Source organism: Pleurodeles waltl, chromosome 5 (genome assembly GCF_031143425.1).
Source record: "Pleurodeles waltl isolate 20211129_DDA chromosome 5, aPleWal1.hap1.20221129, whole genome shotgun sequence".
In the NCBI taxonomy this organism is placed as follows: Eukaryota; Metazoa; Chordata; class Amphibia; order Caudata; family Salamandridae; genus Pleurodeles; species Pleurodeles waltl.
Genome location: NC_090444.1, coordinates 1,668,092,502 through 1,668,116,215, shown reverse-complemented (window position 1 = coordinate 1,668,116,215; position 23,714 = coordinate 1,668,092,502).

Sequence of the window (23,714 nt, the reverse complement as noted above, 5' to 3'; positions counted from 1 at the left end):
TGATTTTGCTGCCACTCTACTAGAAAATCTACTCAAGCTGCAGCAAATGTACTTGAATGGCAGCCCTTTAAATGCGAATGCTAGCTAACACACGTGTAGGCAAATCACACCAGGGAATGCCAAATCTTGCTCGCCCTCTCCAGCTTGCATATCCTGGAGCCTTGAAGGAGCAAAGGTCTGCCATGGGGCCATTGGCGGAATTCAGTGCCAAAATTCTGCCAATTCTGAGGGTGGAATGGAACATTCCCCCCATTCCTAGTGATAATGTGCTATAAAAATACACATAACAATAGTGCTTACTTTTAAATATGGCATCATACCTGTGTCATATATGTATTGTTTAGGGGTGAGTCAAAGTGATTAGGACAGCACCTTGTGGTACTGGTACAACCACTGTGTAGCAATGTAGGAGGCTGGACTGGCTTGTAGTGAGTACCAAGGGGTACTTACACCTTGCACCAGGCCCAGTTATCCCTTATTAGTGTATAGGGTGTCTAGCAGCTTAGGCTGATAGATAATGGTAGCTTAGCAGAGCAGCTTAGGCTGAACTAGGAGACGAGTGAAGCTCCTACAGTACCACTAGTGTCATATGCACAATATCATAAGAAAACACAATACACAGATATACTAAAAATAAAGGTACTTTATTTTTATGACAATATGCCAAAAGTATCTCAGTGAGTACCCTCAGTATGAGGATAGCAAATATACACAAGATATATGTACACAATACCAAAAATATGCAGTATAGTATTAGAAAACAGTGCAAACAATGTATAGTTACAATAGGATGCAATGGGGACACATAGGGATAGGGGCAACACAAACCATATACTCCAAAAGTGGAATGCGAACCACGAATGGACCCCAAACCTATGTGACCTTGTAGAGGGTCGCTGGGACTGTAAGAAAACAGTTAGGGTTAGAAAAATAGCCCACCCCAAGACCCTGAAAAGTGAGTGCAAAGTGCACTAAAGTTCCCCAAAGAGCACAGAAGTCGTGATAGGGGAATTCTGCAGGAAAGACACAAATCAGCAATGCAACAACGATGGATTTCCAAACGAAGGTACCTGTGGAACAAGAGGACCAAGTCCAAAAGTCACAAGCAAGTCGGAGATGGGCAGATGCCCAGGAAATGCCAGCTGTGGTTGCAAAGAAGCTGCTACTGGACAGTAGAAGCTGAAGATTCTGTAGGAACGACAAGGGCTAGGAACTTCCCCTTTGGAGGACAGATCCCACACGCCGTGGAGAGTAGTGCAGAAGTGTTTTCCTGAAGAAAGACCACCAACAAGCCTTGCTAGCTGCAAGTCGTGCGGTTAGGGTTTTTGGATGCTGCTGTGGCCCAGGAGGGACCATGATGTCGCCAATAGCGTCTGGGGACAGAGGGGGCGTCGAGCAAGACAAGGAACCCTCTCAGAAGCAGGCAGCACCCGCAGAAGTGCCAGAACAGGCACTACAAAGTGGAGTGAAACGGTGCTCACCCAAAGTTGCACAAAGGAGTCCCACGCCGCCGGAGGACAACTTAGGAGGTCGTGCAATGCAGGTTAGAGTGCCGTGGACCCAGGCTGGACTGTGCACAAAGGATTTCCGCCGGAATTGCACGGAGGCCGGAGTAGCTGCAAAAGTCGCGGTTCCCAGAAATGCAGTCTGGCGTGGGGAGGCAAGGACTTACCTCCACCAAACTTGGACTGAAGAGTCACTGAACTGTGGGAGTCACTTGGATAGAGTTGCTGGATTCAAGGGACCTCGCTCGTTGTGCTGAGAGGAGACCCAGGGTACCGGTGATGCAGTTCTTTGGTGCCTGCGGTTGCAGGGGGACGACTCAGTCGACCCACAGGAGATTTCTTCGGAGCTTCTAGTGCAGAGAGGAGGCAGACTACCCCCACAGCATGCACCACCAGGAAAGCAGTCGAGAAGGCGGCAGGATCAGCGTTACAGTGTTGCAGTAGTCGTCTTTGCTACTTTGTTGCAGTTTTGCAGGCTTCCAGCGCGGTCAGCAGTCGATTCCTTGGCAGAAGGTGAAGAGAGAGATGCAGAGGAACTCGGATGAGCTCTTGCATTCGTTATCTAAGGAATTCCCAAAGACAGAGACCCTAAATAGCCAGAAAAGAGGGTTTGGCTACTTAGGAGAGAGGATAGGCTAGCAACACCTGAAGGAGCCTATCAGAAGGAGTCTCTGACGTCACCTGCTGGCACTGGCCACTCAGAGCAGTCCAGTGTGCCAGCAGCACCTCTGTTTCCAAGATGGCAGAGGTCTGGAGCACACTGGAGGAGCTCTGGGCACCTCCCAGGGGAGGTGCAGGACAGGGGAGTGGTCATTCCCCTTTCCTTTGTCCAGTTTCGCGCCAGAGCAGAGCTGAGGGGTCCCTGAACCGGTGTAGACTGGCTTATGCAGAAATGGGCACCATCTGTGCCCATGAAAGCATTTCCAGAGGCTGGGGAAGGCTACTCCTCCCCAGCCCTAACACCATTTTCCAAAGGGAGAGGGTGTAACACCCTCTCTCTGAGGAAGTCCTTTGTTCTGCCTTCCTGGGCCAAGCCTGGCTGGACCCCAGGAGGGCAGAAACCTGTCTGAGGGGTTGGCAGCAGCAGCAGCTGCAGTGAAACCCCGGGAAAGGCAGTTTGGCAGTACCAGGGTCTGTGCTAGAGACCCGTGGGATCATGGGATTGTGCCAACCATGCCAGGATGGCATAGAGGGGGCAATTCCATGATCATAGACATGTTACATGGCCATATTTGGAGTTACCATTGTGAAGCTACATATAGGTAGTGACCTATATGTAGTGCACGCGTGTAATGGTGTCCCCGCACTCACAAAGTCCGGGGAATTGGCCCTGAACCATGTGGGGGCACCTTGGCTAATGCCAGGGTGCCCAAACACTAAGTAACTTAGCACCCAACCTTTACCAGGTAAAGGTTAGACATATAGGTGACTTATAAGTTACTTAAGTGCAGTGGTAAATGGCTGTGAAATAACGTGGACGTTATTTCACTCAGGCTGCAGTGGCAGGCCTGTGTAAGAATTGTCAGAGCTCCCTATGGGTGGCAAAAGAAATGCTGCAGCCCATAGGGATCTCCTGGAACCCCAATACCCTGGGTACCTCAGTACCATATTCTAGGGAATTATAAGGGTGTTCCAGTATGCCATTGTAAATTGGTGAAATTAGTCACTAGCCTGTTAGTGACAATTTGTAAAGAGAGAGCATAACCACTGAGGTTCTGGTTAGCAGAGCCTCAGTGAGACAGTTAGGCATCACACAGGGAACACATACCTATAGGTCACAAACTTATGAGCACTGGGGTTCTGACTAGCAGGGTCCCAGTGACACATAACAAACATACTGAAAACATAGGGTTTTCACTATGAGCACTGGGCCCTGGCTAGCAGGATCCCAGTGAGACAGTGAAAACACCCTGACATACACTCACAAACAAGCCAAAAGTGGGGGTAACAAGGCTAGAAAGAGGCTACTTTCTCACAAGCAATCATGTTAAAGTAGCCAAGGAGCACATTGTCCATTGGAGTGGAGTGTGGTATGAAGAAAGTCAGTTCTGGTGGCTGTTCACTCAAAGATATTATCAGAAGTGGGATTTGTTTGCATCTCCATTTTCTGTTCATTTTCACTGAAAATGGTTTTGTCCTTTTGCCATGATGCGCTGTAGAAGGTTATTTTATTCACATGAGCAGCAAAGGCCTTCCCCTTGATAACTATACTGTTTAAAGTTGTTGTGAAGCTTGGCCGGAGCCAATGGTGTTGGAGAACTAATTGCCAGGTGTCCAAGAACCAGAGAAAAATTAACCCATATTGAATGACTACTGAAGAACCACCTGAGCTTCAAACATTGTCCTTTAGAAAAACAAATGTATAAAATGGAATTCAATCATGCTTTCCTTAAAGCGGGTCATGATAGTACAGCATACACACATCAACTCAAACATCCTTTTCATCATTGCAACAAAATGTTGCCTGCCAGGATAAAATTCCCAAATTCTGGATGAAATCCTTGATTGCGCCAAAGCATTTAAGACCCTGCTGATGAACAACTTCAACATATGGGTAGTTAGTCACAACAGCAAGCCAGCATTAAACCTAACATGGATGCATTTTGTTCAAATTGTTAACAGCCCCTCAAATACAGATGGACACTCTTTTGGTCTATTTTTCACACAAAATTAAACATGTCAGATCCTTATACAGATTTGGGCATTCCATGCTCCATCCATGGAACACCTTCCCAGTGAGCTGCACTGTGTTGCATTACTCTAGATTTATCAAAGTATCAAAAGGCTATTTGGAGATCAACAAATTGCCAAAGTGGGGTGGTTGCTTTGTGGGATTCGCTCCAACTTCATGAGACAATGACGATGTGATTTATCTTGTCTCATTTTAATGTACAAGTCAAAAGGTTTGTTGTTAAGCTGCAAAATGTTAGTAAAGTGTTTCTAAAAAAAAAAAAAAAATGGCCAATTCCCATCATAACCGAACAAGAGAAATTTTCAGCATCTATAAGTAACTTACCAATCCAGAAGAACCAGCAACATCCAACACACTGTGAAGACTCTATTTCATTTTCACATAAAAATCTATAAAGAGTTGTGATGTAATTGTACATAATCTTAAATTAATATTCATACCTATGGACCCTTCACGGTTTGCTGAAGTCATTGTTTTCCTCTTTTTTCTGCCTTAAATAGAAAAAGCACCTGTTCTGTTAATGAAACCATACCATTTATCCTGCATAAAAATTGTTTATCTTTAACCAATGGCATGAACACCTTGATTGAATCCTGTCTGCCAAAGAACACAGTTCCTAGCCAAATTAAACATGTGATTGCCAACCCACATCTATATAAACCAATTGCATACCTCTAGTTCTCTATGGGGCACCAGTCCTCTCCTCTTCCCTTCCAGTTATACGGACGTGCCTCATCTTCAGGTTATTTTACTATGTCAAGCCAGTCTTGAGGGCACTCCATTGTCTCCTAGTGGATTCCAGTCTCAAATTCAGGAGTCAGGAGCATTAAGGTCCACTGAATGTGGTGCCTCACACAAACTAAAATAGAAAACCTACAGTCAATTATGAATTATTTTTAGCATCACAACACCTGGACATTATTCTGGCACCATGGACTTTTTTAAGCCTTTCAATATGTACCACAACAAATCAACAATGTATGTCATCAGACATAATCATAATCAGTGTGCCAGTCCATGTACCAGTCTATAGATCAAGTGAGAACCTATGCCAAAAAGTGAAATGAGAACAAATCAATTGAAACACAGCTACCCTTTCAACCCTGTTTCTATTATACAACTAAAATCCAATATTAAACAAAGTCCAAAGATTAAAAAATCCATCTTTTGTTTTGGATTTCTTGTTCCAATCTCACTTGATGTGTTGCACTGAGAGTATAGGACCTCATATCCTGTTTTGAAAGTGCGTTGTTTTCTCATGATAGTCCCCTTGAGAATGAGTGTCTACACTTCATGTATACTACTCCTCTGTAATTAGTGTCTAACAGAGGTATTTTGACCTAGTGGGAGGGAGAAGGAAAAGTTTACTAAGGTCATCTTCAGGACTGGGATCCTAAGAGAGTTAGTTACCCCAGTTTCTTTAGATTTCTTACAATACTCTCACATTTCATCAGGGTTGAGATGGTTCTTTCTCTGGTCTTCATATGACTTTCTGATGAAATCAGAATACTTTTTCACCCAAGCGCTACATTGTTATTCTCTTCTCTTTTGGGCCCTGGCAACCCCTGAACCTGTGATAGAACAGGCCCTGCATGGTTGATTTAGTAGAAGAATTAAAAAAACATATTTCATGGCACCAGCATTAAGTGCTGTGATGCTAATAATTCAATCAGAATTCATGGCTAACTGAAGGTATTTTGTATTCATTAGTTATGATCAATTTCAAGCCAGTGTGCATTGTCCATAAGGCTTACTGAAAGAAATCTGGACATTTCTACAAAAACTGGCACCACACTATCATCCCACCAAGAACCTTTACTCCTTCTCCCAAGACCTAATCCCGCTATACCCATACAAGCAACAAAACATATTACCTGATCCTTGCGAGGATTAGGCCCCAGATTTTGGAACAGCCTGGAGCCCAAATCAGAACTGAACTAAACTTCTTCCAGTTATAGAACCATCTTAAAATAAAACTGAACTCTTCAAAAAATCCACTCTTCAAAGTACTGAAGAATGGAATCTTCAACAAATCCACTCTGCAGAGTAATGAAGAATATAGGTTGATTGTTTTGCCTTACCCTTCTGAACTCTAACGGTCCACCATCTACTGTATGGCATTTTGCTGTACAAGATGACAATACAACTCTTAAATATATGGATAAAGTACCGCCTTCTGTATTTTATAAACATATTGCAAGTAATTGTAGAGTTCTGTGACCAGATAGATGATGAAGCCGAAGGCCGAATTCCTTTATAAGTCATGGAACTCCAAGGTGACTTGCAATATACTTTTAATTTAATGTAAGGCAGATGGTATTTTATTCCATAATTTATGGTCACACCATCACTCTTCCAACAAGCCAGTTAAATTCTTGCTGTCTTGCTCTTTCATGTTTGTTGCAAACATGAAGAATAAAAGTAGAATCTGTTGTATGAATTAAAAACACCAAAAAACAATTATTTATTTTGTAAAAGATTCTAGAATAAGATTAATGTAAAACAGATTAAATAATATTGTCACTTAGATTATTTTTAAACATGCAGAGATTCTACCTTTCTTGTAATGACGTATAGCCTGGAAAAAGTATAAACATACTGCCATAAATATCTCTTTTTTACTGATCGGTTTAATTTTAGAAAAACATATTCAAAAAAGGAAAAGGCATATCTTGTTTCTTTGTTTAAAATGCAGTTGTAATTATGCATCAATAAAATAAAACACAACGTGGGGTGGATCTAAAAATTAAACATGCGTTTAATGTAAAAATAGCTAAAGACATGGTAAATAATATGACCACAATTGTCATTTCAACCGACCAGAGCTCTTTCTCAAAAAACCAGTTGGAGCATAGAATGCTAACATGCATGCAAATTTATTTGAACCCTTTTCACTCAGTAAAATTCTATAGCACATAAATGTGACTGAAACTGTTACTCCACTGAAACTATTTTGGCGGCCGCCAAAAGATCACCATGTTGGGGGTAATCCTACTGCCGTATTAAGAGTCAGATACTGAAGACTGCCACTAAAAAGCCACAAATCTGACACTGCCAGGACACAGGAGGGCGGGAAAGAGGCGGTTCCATCATCAGCACCACCATACCAACAACTTTCCATCCCAACACCTTTCCATCCATCACATTATGAGCCACAAATCACCACAGCGGTTCTTCCATAGCAGTAAACCATTGGCGGTGTGAACCTCTGCACTCAAAAACTCCCTTCGGACTGAACACAACACCACATTGGACAGTTTGAATACCCCACACCTGACACACAAGCACACATCAGACACACCTACTCACTGCACTATATAACACACCTCCACACAACCCACAATTATTTGCTACCAAAATGACATTCACAGACAGCGAGGACCCAAAAACTAACGACTTAGCACTTGTAAACCAGAGGCACATATAGATTTCCCACTGCATGAACAACACAGTGCACACAAACACCACAACGGACCATCACACACAACGAAACACCTCCACTCCACCAAGCACCCTACACTGCACCCTTACACACATAACCCCCACCCACAACACAACCACCACCATGTCCCGACAAAAGCACCCACGCTTCACAGACGATGAGTTGAGGGTCATGGTCGATGAAATTGTCAGGGTAGTGCCACAAATGTTTGGAGCACAGGTCCAGCACACATCCATTGCCAGGAAAATGCAGAAATGGCAGAGAAATGTCGACAGGGTGAACTGAGTAGGCAACCATCTGCGCAAAAAGGAGGACATCAGGAAGAGGTGGAACGACCTACGGGGGAAGGTGCATTCCATCGCATCATGTAATCAGATTGACATGCAGAAGAATGTCAGTGGGCCCCCACCTCCTTCTTCACAGTTCACAGAAGGCCTTGGACATCCTTTATCCAGAGGGCCTGACTGGAAAACCCGAGGACTGGACTCTGGTAAGTAACTACCACTCCCCTGGCACACATTTGTCCTGTCCAGCATGCTTCCACACCACCCAAACACTCCCCATTTCACTTTATCTCCAACTAAACCTCCCACCTCATCACCTAATGCCCGTCTCCTGCATGCTACACCACCACCTAGCCCCAGTGCCCACACAGTCCCTGGCAAGTGTACAGATAGCAGTGCCAATAACAATCATTAGGATTCCAACAATACACTAGCCCATCCGATGTGCACTTCACTTCACATCTCTTGCATGTATGACTATTGCACTAGCTACACCAACTGGAATGCCTTGGCTACATGGCAATGACAGCAATGCAGTGGCACAATACAATGGCAGACAAGGCCAAACACAGTTACAGCACTGTTACCAAACCTAATGGCCACTTATCCAGATCAACAAACCTGAAATGGACTGATCATGGGCTTGACAGTAAGAAGGTATACTCCATGCACAACATGTACAGACAGGACAAGCAACCTTGCATACACACATAACCTCCTCCCACTTGGACACCATGCTGCAATGTACATCCAGTCCCACTCACATCTAGCAGGCCTGATTTGACAAAAGATAACAGGGCACACCTCAATGGAGCATGGTACACATGTCACAGTACACTATCCACAAACAATGTTTGCAGTGCTGCTTCTGTCATTACCATTGCTGGGAATCATGTCAAGCCACTGTATGCATCAGACAAAGAGACAACCAATCACACGTCCACCATTTAACTCTCTCTCACTCCATCCACAGGTACTCCTGCCAGTGCCTCCATGGAGACGATACCAGAGACAGTCAACCCTCTTCAGAACGAAGGCCCCAGTGAGGACAATGCTTCTGGATGTCTACACACTGACGACCTACCTGGCCCATCAGGGACACCTGGTCAGTCTACCACTCCCTGCCTCACCCTGCCCACATCAAACCCTCCCCCATGTGGCACCAACATCACAGCCAACCCTTCATCCCCAAACCTGTGTCCCAAGGGCTGTTCAATCAATTGTGTGCCCCACAGTACAGGGACCTGAGTCACCCCCCCCCCCCAACCAAGACAATGAAGGATCTGGTGACACTGGGAGTAGGCACACTGTGCCAGGGGCACACACACCTGGGGCCAGGGAACATGGGAGAGAACCTGTGGGCCAAAGGACGGGGCAGCCAACGGAGTCACCTGACCAGAAAACCATCACCCAAGTCTTGGGAGCATACCAACAATCCCAGGACAGGATGGGCCAGATCATTACCATGTTGAGGGAAAATGAAAGGCTGCAGAAGGAATACCACCAGGAGGTCATGCAGCAGTGGCAGGGCCACACTACCATAATGGCCTCCATTGCAGGGGTGCTCAGGGACCTCAACACCACCCTGCATGCTTCCTCCACCCACCAGCAGGCCCCTTCCACTAGCCACATCACATCTGAGCCTTCATCATCTGTCACAGCTAGTGGAATGGAGGCCCTGCCAGGGGCACCACAGGCCTCTGGCACCCCTCCCTCTTTAGCTGAAGAACACCCCTGCAAACATGGACGTCCATCCAGACATCCGGCTGGAGAAGATACCAAGATGAAACACACTGCCAGGAAGTGAAACTCTCCTGCTTTCTCTCCCTTGTGTGCCACTGAGACACTCTGTTGACTGTTCAATGACATTTCACCATTTTCCCATAGCCCCTGGACACTGGACCTGTGCTCCCTACATCTGTGCCACCTACTCTGATGATTCCAACTGCCATATGTTTATACATCACATTTCCCCTGTATGCCCAATAAACACTATTGATCCCAGCAACTGCATATGTGTTTTTATTTAAACATTTACAAATGTTATGTCTGCATGGCCCCCTAACCTTACAGGCAGTGTAATGGACAGCAGAGGGAGACATCCTTTGCAGGAGACACAGTACAACAGATATGTTCCAGGGAAGATGTAAGGGAGTCAATATTCCAGGCACACACTATAGTATATTCACCTATCCAACCTGCAAAATATACCATGACTGAGAGTTCCATCAGGTTAGAAGGTTGTTGTGTAGCCATTTTAGGTATAGCTCCATATATGTTATTTTAGCACACTAGGGCTGCCGCTGTGCAATTTAACCTAGATATATTTTATTCAGCTTCGTCAGCTTTGTTTATTATTTTAACAATATCCATATTTGAAGTCTTGCTTTATTTCTCCCTATCTAGCTGTTCTTTACCTAGGCCAGCACTGTGTTCTTTCACTCTGTGCTTTCTCAAGTTTGCTGTAAGGTAGGTTGGCGGTAAACGTGTAATGCCTTGTCTCTGGTATTTATAGAAACATACACATCCTTATGTAGGGACATTTTCTCAGAACATCAGCTGTTTTATTTTAAAAACACTTCTCCGTCCCATACACGTTAGAGGGAGATTCCAGCCAGATGACCACGACTGTTTGCTGATTGCTGAATGCTTCGCTACAGCTGCTTATGCAGACTTCAGGCCTCTTGCTCAGGTATGAGGGATGATGTCTTCCCAGGGGAACCTGAAGGGCAGAACTAGAGCTTAACTTGCTGTGCTCTAATACAGCCTAGGTAGGAATTATTTTAATGACTCTTTTGACAATGTGGCAGCGTTATTCTTATGCTTCACTTTCCTAGTCACAATTTGAATCCTGTCCTGGTTACTGCAGTACATGCTTATTATCTAAGATGCAGTTGCTTCATTAAAACCTTATTGAAACATGTACTGCCTCTGCTTGTCGTTGTATATGTGAGACTAATGTAAATGAGAGAAACGGATGCGATCTGAGTGACCACGATTTCCCTGAGGAGTCAATTGTGTCATGCGCTCGGCTGCCCAATCATCCCTGCTCTTGGGTAGAGATGAGGAACTGCTAGTTAGCTGGAGCAAAACCAAGATTAGGCTGACCGGTGTCTCCTGTAGTGGGTTAGACTTAGGGGGTCATTCTGACCCCGGCGGGCGGCGGTCGAAAGACCGCGGAGGCCATTCTGGCTTTCCCGCTGGGCTGGCGGGCGACCGCCAGAAGGCCGCCCGCCAGCCCAGCGGGAAACCCCTCCCCACGAGGAAGCCGGCTCCGAATGGAGCCGGCGGAGTGGAGGATGTGCGACGGGTGCAGTGGCACCCGTCGCGTATTTCAGTGTCTGCACAGCAGACACTGAAATACAAAGTGGGGCCCTCTTACGGGGGCCATTGGCATGGGCACTGCAGGGGCCCCCAGGGGCCCCACGACACCCCTCACCGCCATCCTGTTCCTGGCGGTCGGAGCCGCCAGGAACAGGATGGCGGTGAGGGGGTCGGAATCCCCCATGGCGGCGCAGCAAGCTGCGCCGCCATGGGGGATTCCCAGGGCAGCGGAAAACCGGCGGGAGACCGCCGGTTTTCCTTGTCTGACCGCGGCCAAACCGCCGCGGTCAGAATGCCCTGCGGGGCACCGCCAGCCTGTTGGCGGTGCTCCCGCATCCCCGGCCCCGGCGGTCAGGCGGAATGACCCCCTTAGTCCCCCACACCGCAGGCGATTCTACCGCTCAAATGCAGTAGTCGCATTAGAATAATGAGAGCCTATGCAACAAGGTATGGTGCCACACAAAGCACATATGCAGTTCATAGTTGTCCTGACCAGTGTAGGTTGCCACTGAAGCAGGGCACAACAGATATTATTTATACATCACCAGTCTCAGGAAATACATCACAAATCACTGTAGCTGGCATCTGTCATGTGCAAAGCTCTATTCAGTAAACAGCTACCAAAGGCTAATGACAATGAATGCCTCAAGCCATAGGTGGCAGAGGCACTGATTGACATTACACAGTCAGTTGGTAGAATGACGTGAGAACAGGAGAATGTACTACACATAGCTCACTACAGGTCTGTCCATAGGAGATGTGAATCTAGCAACCTGCAGTGAGTACACATGTTAGAGAAGATCCTTTTTAACTCAGCACCTTACATTCAATCAGTCACCTCCTCCAACATCACATAGGGATAGAAACACATTACAACACCACTGATGATTTAAATCAGGAGGAACATTGCCACCAATCAATGTGCATACTCAACATTTGCAAATACAGTCAATATACCTGTATGTTACTTGAAGTACTGATTGATGAGCTCAGTCCTAGAGTCAGCTCCACCTTCTTCATCTGCCTCCTCATCACTTTCCATGTCTGCATTACCAGCCACTGGTCCAGCTGCCTTGTCATAATCGGCTAGCAATGGTATCTGACGTCTCAAGGCAAGATTGTGGAGCATGCAGAAGGCAACTATGATCTGGCATACCTTTTGGGGAATGTAGAGGAGGGCACCTCCAGAGACGTCCAGGCACATGAATCTGGCTTTCAGAAGGCCAAATGTCCTTTGGATTGCACGGCTCATCCTGCCGTAGACCTCATTGAAACGGAGTTCCCCTTCCATGGCAGGGTACCTCACTGGTGTCAACAGCTATGGAAGGTTAGGTTAGCTAGAGTCACCTGTATGCACAAAGGTAGGACCTGTTACAACACAGGTATAGTCACCGGGAAGAATGTGATGACAGATGCCATGACAGAGACACACGTTCAAATGTATACATACCAATAAGCCAAGCCCTCTCTGTGTGTAGTTGTGCCGTGCTCTTCAGAATGTAGGAGTGATGCACGGATCCAGGAACCTTGGCTGTCACTTGTGAGATGAACTGGTCTGCCAGACACACCACCTGAATATTAATTGAGTGGTAGTTCTTCCTGTTCCAATACATCTGTTCATTGGGACTGGGAAGGACCAAGGCTATATGGGTGCCATCTATGGCCCCTATCACATGGGGGATGTGTCACGTATCATAGAAGTCTGCCTTCACATAAGCCAAATCCGCATGTTAGGGAACCTAATGTAGCTGTCCAGGTGCTTCAATAAAGCACTCAGTACATCCTTCAACACAAGACAACATGGGCTGTGACATCCCTGCTTTCAAGCCCACTGTATTCTGAAAGGAGACAGTGGCAAGAACATGGAGCAATGACAGGACTTGTACTGTGGTAGGGATGGCATAGGTATTGCATATGGCAGGCAATAGTTCAGGCTTCAACTGGGTACATAGACTCATGATGGTCTGATGGTTCAGCTGATGTGCCTCTCCTCCAGGGTGGCAAGGTCAACTAGTGGATGGTATACTGGTGCATGTCTAAATCTCCTCATGGCAGGGTATCTAGGATAGAGAGGAGAAAATGTACAAAGTAATAAGCACTTCACACATGTAAGCAGAACATGTCATCATCGCGCACATCTAATACTGTAGACATGCTTTGCACTGCTGACACATACTATAATGGGCATGCTGAAGTGGCTTTGACACCATCCTTGCTGCACATTTCTGACCCTGCAAATCATTAGTAACACACATCACATGTGTAATGTACCATATGTGGCACACTGACCTGTCCTGCACTGATCATGAATGTAGTCATGCTACAAACCTATATGGTTACACCACCTATGTGCCTCTGAGTATCTGGACTTGCCTGTCATCTGACATACGGCCACTTCATATCACTGTTTCATGTCACATGTATCAGCAAAACCATGATGGCATAACTTGGGCCTTCTCTGCAGTTTGGGTAAAAATGTGTAAGGCTTACTTATTTAGGGACAGCAAGGCATGATATATGCATAAAATGGCATCTGCCTGTCCTGCTGCCCAGGACAGTTGGAAGTGACCTAAGCCTGCTCACGTATGTCGTCATGGTGGTAGGCCGTTGCAACCACTGTGCAACTTCTCATTGGTTAACACTGCCTATGGGAGACTGGGGCCAATAGCGATCACTGCCGACGGTGACGGTCCTGTATGCGACGGCTGTCACTTCCATTTTCTGAAGCCTTGCTCACTTGACTTCTGACACTTTTACAAGCAAGAGCTCCACGACCTGAACTGCTGTGTACTGTCTCTGGGAGCCAGAGGAGTGACTATATCCTGGGACTTGGCTGGGCTTAATGGGATTAGGTGCCTCACTGCCGGCAATGTGACAGTGTAGTAAAAGCATCCTGTTTTTTTGTCTATTGGAAATGGGTATTATGCACCATGGCTGAGTATAATTAGTAGACGTGTTGCCATGGTTTACTGTCAGTGGATGCACATCTCCCATTTCTAGACCTCTCCATGTCTGGAATGTGAACATAGGCATATGTGTGACTCCATCCTGCCTATACAATAGATGTGAGTAGTTGTATCACCCTAAGCATTGAGTATGACCAGCTCCATCCATCTGCATTTGTGACTCCGAGGTGTCAGTCCACCCCCATTTGTGTAGCATACCTGTATATGGTATTGTGTGACTCTTCTTTTCTCACAGGGACTAAATACATTATGTACTGGTAATGGTATTGAGTGAATGTGGGGCTGCTCTTAGAGTTCCACCACAGATATGGTCTTCATGGGACAGGATTATTGGCTTGATAGCTATATAGCCGTATATAGGTGATTTGCTGACCGTAGGGTATGTAAAGGTAGCCAAACTGGGATACTGATACATGTTGAATTGATGAGGTCTGATTGCTGACATCATGTATTCCTAGGTGCAAGACTTGTGGGGATGTAACCCTTAAACCAATGGGATGGTACTAGAGGTGGTAAGTGCCTTGGCAGATCTTGTATTTGTCACCATGGTATGTACATGGCATGTATGACAATGCCCTACCAATTGCTATGCTACATTGCTGAGTTACTGCCTAAATCATGTCCTAATAGTTAATTGGGGGCACATCTGATGGGCTGGGACTTTTCTGCTTGCATTGGCCAAGCTGAAATGGCAGAATAGGAGAGGTTGGGCTATTGCATGACACATGGCATGTTGATGTGAATCAAATGTTGCATTTAGTCTCCTCAGGCTGCCTAATGTAGTAGTGGGATGTGTAATTGGTGTACAGGCAGTGGTGTTGGTCCATGTGTGCCTATTGCACCCAGACATTTACCGTCTGAGGTATGTGTTGTCTGGTTTCTGTGACAGGTATTGTCATTTCTGGAATGGTGTGTGAGGAAGGAGTTATCATGTTGCACAGTCAAACTGGTGTAACTACATGTGTGGTGGCATTGTAAGTGGACCATGATGTAATATGTGTGTTCCTGAAGTACATCTGTTGTGACACTGTACTCAGTGATTGAGTATGGATGTGTTATATGTGCTACATGGGCCATTATAGATGCACTTAGCAGTATAAGAAGTTGTGATATATGTGTTTTGTGTCTGCTGATCCAGCTTTGTGATTGGGTCAGACCATTCACATGGCTATACCACAGACTCATATAGTACACATCAGATGTAACATGTTTGGGTGTTTCAATTGTAATGGCTAAATCAGAGCTGATTTCTATATTGGCATCACTGTACAGAGTGTTTAGTCTACCATGTAATGGGACAGGCAGGTGCTGTGTGGTCTGCAAGTTGAGTTGTCTTCACTAGTATGGATATATTACATAGGTCATGGACTGGACAGGTATAGTAACTGTAGAGGCCTGGAGTGTTTTGTTCAGTCAGCTGCACATCCAATGGGTGACAGGGTTTTGGAGAGGTATGATGTGTATTTAGGCATTCAATTGATACTGCATCCAGGGCATGTTGTGCCAGCAAATATGGCTTTGGTTGTCATCATGTGGATGACTCCAGTTGTGCTGTCCTACTTAGATATTGATGTAGTTCTGAGGGTTGGCATACAGGTGTGAGTAGTAGTGACATGTTGTGACATGTTGTAGGTAATGTGTATTGGCACCTGCAATGGCCTAGCCAGGACATGCATTGTGACAGATGTGCATGTTTAACAGTGTGTATGAGATCTATGTTAACCCATTTTTGAACTCTCTCTCTCTCTCTCGCTCTCTCTCTCTTTCCCTTCCTCTCTCTCTATTTGTGTGCATCAGCTTCATCAGGTGAAGGGGCACAGGCGAGTGGGGAAGCAGCAGCCCAGGGGACACAGGAAGCTGCAACCAAAGGGAGGGAGGGACCCAGTTGGACGTAGGGCGAGGGGAGTGCCACAGGGGGAGACATGATCTACCACCTCTTCTTGGAATCCTCCTCCAGTGGACACTCCCTGACAGTGGCAGACCCATCTAGGACCACTGCAGCACCATCTTTGTCTGCCACCCCCCTTACTAGCATCACCCTCCCTGTAGCTCCCCACCCAGTTTCCCGTGCCCACTCACTTTGGAAGGTGGGCATCTCCTTTGCCGCAGGCACATCTGCCCCTCCCCCAGTCAGCCCTGCTTCCCTCAGTGAGGAGGTTATTGACCTCATGAGGTCTATCTCTGTGGGTCAGTCCATCATCGTGAATGCCATCCAGGGACTGGCAGCTTAAGTCCAACAGAGCAATGCGTTCTTGGAGGGCATTCACAGTGCTCTGGCTGGCATCCAGAGATTCTTTCAGGCTCTGGCCTCCACACTGACAGCAGACAGTCTCCCTTCGTCTACTGTCCCCCCTCTACCTACCTCTTCCCAATCCCAAACCTCTCTCTCCCAACCAAAGCATACATACACATAGGCATGCAACCACCTCAACAGACAAGGGCACCACTGGCAAACACAATCACCACAAGACCCAGCACCGGCATTCACACAAACAACACCCACCTGCAGACTCACCAACGTCAACTACCTACACTGACTCACCCACCAACCCCTCCTTCACAGCCACTACACCAGACACACCTGCAGCCATCACACCATCATTCACAGATCCAGCCAGAACACCTCTAACCCACAGTCAGCACAATATCAGACCCACAAACATCCACCCCAGTCACCACATCTGCACCCACCACAACCACTGACACCCCCACACGTCGCACAGCTACCATACCTGCAGATCCCACCCCAACAGACAGTCATCCATCCAGCATGGCATCTCCCTGCACCGTCTCCCCCTCCTCCTAAGACACATAAACGCCTGCACTCATCCACCCAAAAGACACCCAGTACCCACAAGCATTCCACACATGCACTTACACCCAAGACATCCACACCAACACATCTTACAACCACTCCCTCTCCCTCCACTCCCAAACCCTTTTGCCATGACCGCCCTTGTGTGTCTAAGAAGAATTTCCTCTGTGAGTTTTCCTTGTTTCTTACTGCTCTCTCACCCCATGATACCCCCAAGAGCTCTTTGTCCCTCCCCATGTCCAGTCCTTCCACCTTCAAGTCCTCTCCTCCCCTCTGCTAGTGCCCATGCTCCTCCCCTTGCCAAGAAGTCTACACCTCCCAAGCTCGGGCCCATGAACCCTCCTCCCAAGCCCAAGCACCCTCCCCAAACCAAAGCCCAAAGACCCCCCTCCCAAATCCAAGGCCGAACCCCCTCCTTCAACACCCCAATCCCTGAGATGCCTGCCTGCCTGCCCCTTCGATGCCCCTACCCTGTGGAGGTCATATTGCAGTCATGTAGGGGCACACTGAGGTGCCATTTGTGCCTTTGGCACTTTGGAGTGGCCATTTGCCTTTTAATTGTAAATATGTTTGTTTTACATGATATTGCTATTTATTATACATTTGGTCCAACCTGTTGTTGGATTCAAGGGTAAAATACTTGCCCTTCCTTTATTTCTACATGGCTGTTCGGTGTTTGTGGGATTTAGTTTGTTCGTGTGTGACATGTGTGTGGGTTTGTTGGTTATGTTAGCTGTTGTGCCTGGGCTGCATGCGTGGGTGTGGCCCTGTCATTTGTCCCACTGTTATTGCTGTGTAATGTGTGTAGGATATATTTGCGTTTGTTACATGCATGTATGTGGCATAATTGTGAATAGTTTGTGCTGACATGTGTAATGGTAGCGCTGTGTGCCCTTGTGTGGTTGTTGTGTGTGCATCCGTGTGCAGCTATGTCATATTCGCTCTGTGTGGTGTTAGCGTGATGTGATGTACGCTTTGTTGTATGGCAATGTGTTTGTGTTTATTGGTTGTCTGGTGTTGTTAAGTGTTGTTGGTATGTGTTGTCATGTGGAGGTGTGCAATGTCATTGCTTGGTGAAGCATTTGTGTAGTTGCGGTTGTGATGTCATTGTGTGAATCGGGCTGTTTTGGACTGTTGTCTTATACAATGCTGGTGCTGTGTGTTTGCAGGTTGGTGTGTGTATGGCACGTGTGTGCTGGCTGTGGTGTGTGTAGCACAGGTGTGCATGTGTGTAGTAAGGGTGTGAGTATGTAGGTATGTGTGTATGTGTGTATGCATGATTGTGTCACCGTTGCATGCCGTCCCGGATGTGTATGTTGTATGTTCGTGTGTAGTTTGGGTTTTCCCTCCAGTGTGAGATAGGTGTGTGTACTCACGGTTGTTGTCTTCATCGCTGGTTCCGGAGTCGTTGTGCGAGCAGGAGCAGTGGAAGGACTTCCAGTTCAGGTTCACTGGTGGCTCCAGTCAGGTGTGTGTTTTAGAAGGTGAGTGTTTCCTTTTTTGGAGTTGGTGCGCATGCGGCAGAAACCTTGGTGGTGTGCAGCCTCATAATATGTCTTACGGAAACATTGTCCTCACCGGACTGAAGGTGCTTACCGCGGTCCATTGCGGCATGTCCTCACTGGCAGTATTGGCGCTTGCCTGGCTGTGTTCTGTTGGGAAGACCGCCATGGTCACAATTTGGAGGTCTTCACTGCTGGCCCATTGGCGGTACGACCGCTACCGCCAACATGCCGGTCCTGAGACCTTACTCGTATTGACCCCCCAAGTCTAAACCTTTGATGACGTGGCACTCTAGCTAGATATGTCTCCATTCTGGTAATTTGAAGGCAAATTTGTAGAATGAGGCTACAGTGTGTGGAAATTGCATTTTTCTCACACTCAACAAGTGCTTCCAGGAGCTAGTATTGTTGAAGGGTACTCCCAGATAAGTAAAAATAGGGACACACTGTAGTGCAGTGCTGCCTATGTGAAAGGGGATGATCTTGCTTCCACACACCTTGGCAAATGATGTCCTTCTATTTGTTGATAGGTGTAGATTGGTCATGAGAGCCACAAATCTGTCCAGCAACCTCTGGAGTCCTCATCCTGTTCTAGCCATGAGTACACAATCATTCGCATACATTAATAATGGTGTCATTCTTGTCCCCACCCTGGGTGAATTCACTTCAGTCTCAGTCAAATAATTGTCAAGGTAATTTATATAAAAACTAAAAAGAAAGGGTGCCAGTACACACCCCTGTCTGACCTCTCCTCTAATGATAGTATGTGATGAACATTCTCCATTAGGTCCAAACCTGACGCTGCTTTCCACATCCTCATGGAGCTGTGATAAAAGGTGCACGATCTTTGGGTCAGCACTCTTTTCCTTGCACATGCTCCACAGCTTGCCTCATATTACATTGATGAAGGCTGAACTGAGGTCCATAAACACCAGAAAGAAGCACCCTCCCTTGCAAGCACATAGTTTTTATTTAACAAATGCAGATTCAGACACTGGTCAGTTTTGCCTAAACCCTGCCTGAATCCGTACTGAGCTACCATTAGGATGCCCTTTTCGTTGGCCACGTTTTTGAGATGGTTCAACAGTATTCTGCCTAACACCCTGGCTGTGGAGTCTATTGGGGGGATTGGGCAATAACACTGGGGTGCGTCCCTATCTCCCTTTTTAAAAATGGGGACAATTATTGCCCTAGACCAGGACCTGAGGGGGACTGGGGGGGGTGACATGAACCACACTATGAAGTATATTCACCAGGGTTGAGACCTAAAAGGCCAGATTTTTTTTTAAAAGGCCACTCCATCCGGCCCCAGTGCTTGGTTATTTGGACATCTTCCCACTGCAGATGTGACGTCCTTAAGTGAAATTTCCTGTTGGACACTATTTCTGGAACTGGGTACGTTCTCTATATTACTACAAACACTACGCACCGGATTATGGGAATCATATACTTTACTAAATAGGTTGACCCCCACATGTTCTGGGATGGTCGCACCTATACTAGTAGCAGTACTGTGTGTAAAAAAAGGGGGTGTTTACTGCCTACCACGTTTTTCCCAGCAGAAGCTATAGATAACTGATCCGAGACCTCCCTCCCAATCATCTCTTTCCTGATGCTAATAGCCTCCTTGTAGCGTTTCCTGTCTCTGGGTATCCTTTTAACTGCTTGCAGTAAACGTCTATGAGCCTGTGAGCATGACTTATCAAACCATTTTTTGCATTTGGGAGCTTGGTTTAAATGTCTTCCAATTAGAAGTTCATTTATCCTTTTGCAGATTCCAGAAAAGGCCCCCAAGACTTCCACTGGATCAAGCTGAAAACTTAGGCACAGTCCAAAGTGCTCCATCTTATCCTCCAAAAGTTGGGACATAAACACCTCCGGGTGAATGTCCTGGCATTTCGGGCACACCCTCAAATTCCTGCTGTACTCAATCGGGGCAACCTCTTCATGACTGGCTAGTGGCGTCAGTCCTAGATTGAAGTTTGATATCAGCAGATTCTGATTGCTCAAAGGGCTCTCAGTAATATAAAGAGCATGTACCTTCCTTGCCTAGGTATTAGAGATTATAATATAATAAATCAGGGACCCAGACCCCCTGGCTGTGGTTATTACCTATTTTGATGCTAGATTGGAGCCCAGATCCAGGCGAAGAATAAGGTCATGGGTTACCATCAGCTTGTTCATTATGTAAGCACAGAATATCACCACAGAGGCTGTTCTCAAAATATGAATAGTTGCAGAAAGCATTGTTTCTTATTCCACATACATGATTATCAGAAAAAGGACATGATCTAATGGTAAAATCACCCCCCATATTATAACAAAATCTTTGCCCAACACTAATTAGGTTTTAAGCCGTCCACTCTGGCTCCCTGTGGCTGACGGGATAGCAGAGGTGATAACTGAGTAGAAGCCATTTAGATGCTTTTCTGAGCATAAATAAGGCCCTCATTACAACATTGGCGGTAAAAAACGCTTACCGCCGTACAGAAGACCACCAACACACTGCCGCGGAATCCCACCGCGGTCATTATGACCCACTGCTCGGAATCCGCCAAAATTCAGACACCCACACAAGTCCGCCACACCAAAGGTCAGTAATAAACTGTCGAAAACAATTCCTCCACCGTCACGCCAACAGAAATACGCCCACACTATCACGACACATGAATCCACGCAGCGGTCTTTCAACCGCGGTATTCCATTGGCGGTACACACCGCCGCGCTCAAAATACACACACATTTACAAAACACAGCCACATTGGACAATTCGAATTACACACACCTGATACACATACACACACCACTCCCACACACTCAATACAATATAAAACACTCACCCACATCAGCCACAAACCCCTACGACCAAAAATCATGAAGGAAGGCCAGGGAGAGACACCACAAACAACTAACAAGCATCCACAGGCACACAATACCATCACCCACAGAACTTCCACGCACCTCACACAACACACCACTAAATATCACCCCACCTATCAACACACACACCACTCCACACATCACCCACACCACCTTATGGCACGGCAAAGACACCCCAGGTTCTCAGAGGAGGAGCTCAGGGTCATGGTGGAGGAAAGCGTCCGGGTAGAGCCACAGCTATTCGGATCACAGGTGCAGCACACCTCCATTGCAAGGAAGATGGAGCTATGGTGAAGAATCGTGGACAAGGTAAACGCAGTGGGACAGCACCCAAGAAATCGGGATGACATCAGGAAGAGGGGGAACGACCTACGGGGGAAGGTGCGTTCCGTGGTCTCAAGACACCACATTGCGGTTCAGCAGACTGGCGGCGGACCCCCACCTCCTCCCCCACAACTAACAACATGGGAGGAGCACGCTTGGCGATTCTGCATCCTGAGGGCCTCGCAGGAGTAGATGGAGGAATGGACTCTGGTAAGTCAAATCTTAACCATTACATCCCCCACCCTACCTGCATGCAACCACATACCCCCACCATCACCCCCATCACTCCTACTCCTCACAAATGTTCCACTATCACAACCCACACATCCCAACACCAAGCCCTGCATGCAACAACAAAGCATGGCCACCTATCACCAAAGCATGGCCACTGCACATACCCATACAACCCCCTAAACCATCATTACACAAGGTCCTACACAGGAATGCAAGCACTGGGGTACACGGACACCCACCCATTGCACTCCATGGCACACACAGATGTAATAAACATCCTTTTATACCCCTGCAGGACCCCTACCCAACGTCACCGGACAGGAGGGTCCACACATGTCCACACCACCAACAGAAGAGGCCCACAGTGATGACAGCAGCTCTGTCCAACTGGATCTAGATGACCAGCCCGGCCCATCGGGGACCTCAGGACAGTCGGTTCCCCTGACACAGTCACAGGCCACCACAGAGATTCCCCCCTCTGGAAACACCAACACAGCACCCACCCAGCGGGCCCATACCTCTGTCCCCAGGACACGTCAAGCAGCAGTGTGTCCACCACTACAGTGAACCCAGGCTAACCCACCACCTCAACAACAACAGGGACCTGGGGGCAGTGGTAGTGGGCACACGGTCCAGGGGACGGAGGCCCAGGAACACAGGGGAACTGGGAGGGCTGCTGTTGCGACGGGGGAGGACAGGCCCAGGGAACCCACTCTCCACGAGGCCCTCTCCTCCATCATGGGAGCCTACCACCACTCCTAGGAGACGATGGCAACAGTACTGGCCAAGTTTCAGGAGACCCAGCACCTGCAGGAGGAACAGTATTTGGGCTTCAGGGAGGAACTCAGAACCATCAATTCCACCCTGGGCACCATTGTAGGTGTGCTGAAGGAACTACTCAACACCAGGAGGGACACTGTGGCACTACAAGGGGCCCCTGAAACTATCATGGATGATAAACTGCCCACCACCTCCGCCGGAGCTAGTGGACAGGAGGCACTGCCACAGGACCACCACACCACCACCCCACCCCCTGCAGAGGGAGAACCACCCCACAAAAGGTCCCTGAGATCCAGGACAAAGACAGAGAATGATGCCAAGACCCCCGCCAAGAAATGAGACCACCCTGAATGTCATCCCTATGTCCCACTTTGTCACCCTGTCCATCCTTAAACTGCCCCAGCTCCACTTCCTATGCCCATTTGGGCAATGGACCTGTGAGACTAATAGACTGGACTCTGCCATGGACAGTCCTCCACCATAAATCCTCACCATTTTGCAACCCCCTCCAATACTCAGCACTTAAATAAACACCCTTGAAGCACAAAACAATCTGGAGTTAGTCTGTGATTTCGGAATAGTGTATTAGCAATTACCGTGGCAAAATGCTCTTACAATTGTAATGTCAACATACCTATGTCACAAAGCTCTAGTCCATGAGGAATCAAAGCAGATGTCACACAGTGGGACCCACATCTGTGAAATCGTAAGGGAAAGTGACAACTCAGTGACCATACACTGGGTGAAAACGACAGACAGTAGAGAGGTAGTAGTGTTAAAGTACATGTAGTAGGCAGGTTTGTATTCTTACCTGTGTCTCACTGGAAATATTGCAGGATCATCGAGTTCATGTTGTCCATGTCCTCTTCTTCTGCTTCCTCATCTTCACTGTCCACAGGCTCCACAGCTGCAACAACATCACCATCTGGACCATCCTCCTGCAGGAAAGGCACCTGTCGTCGCAAA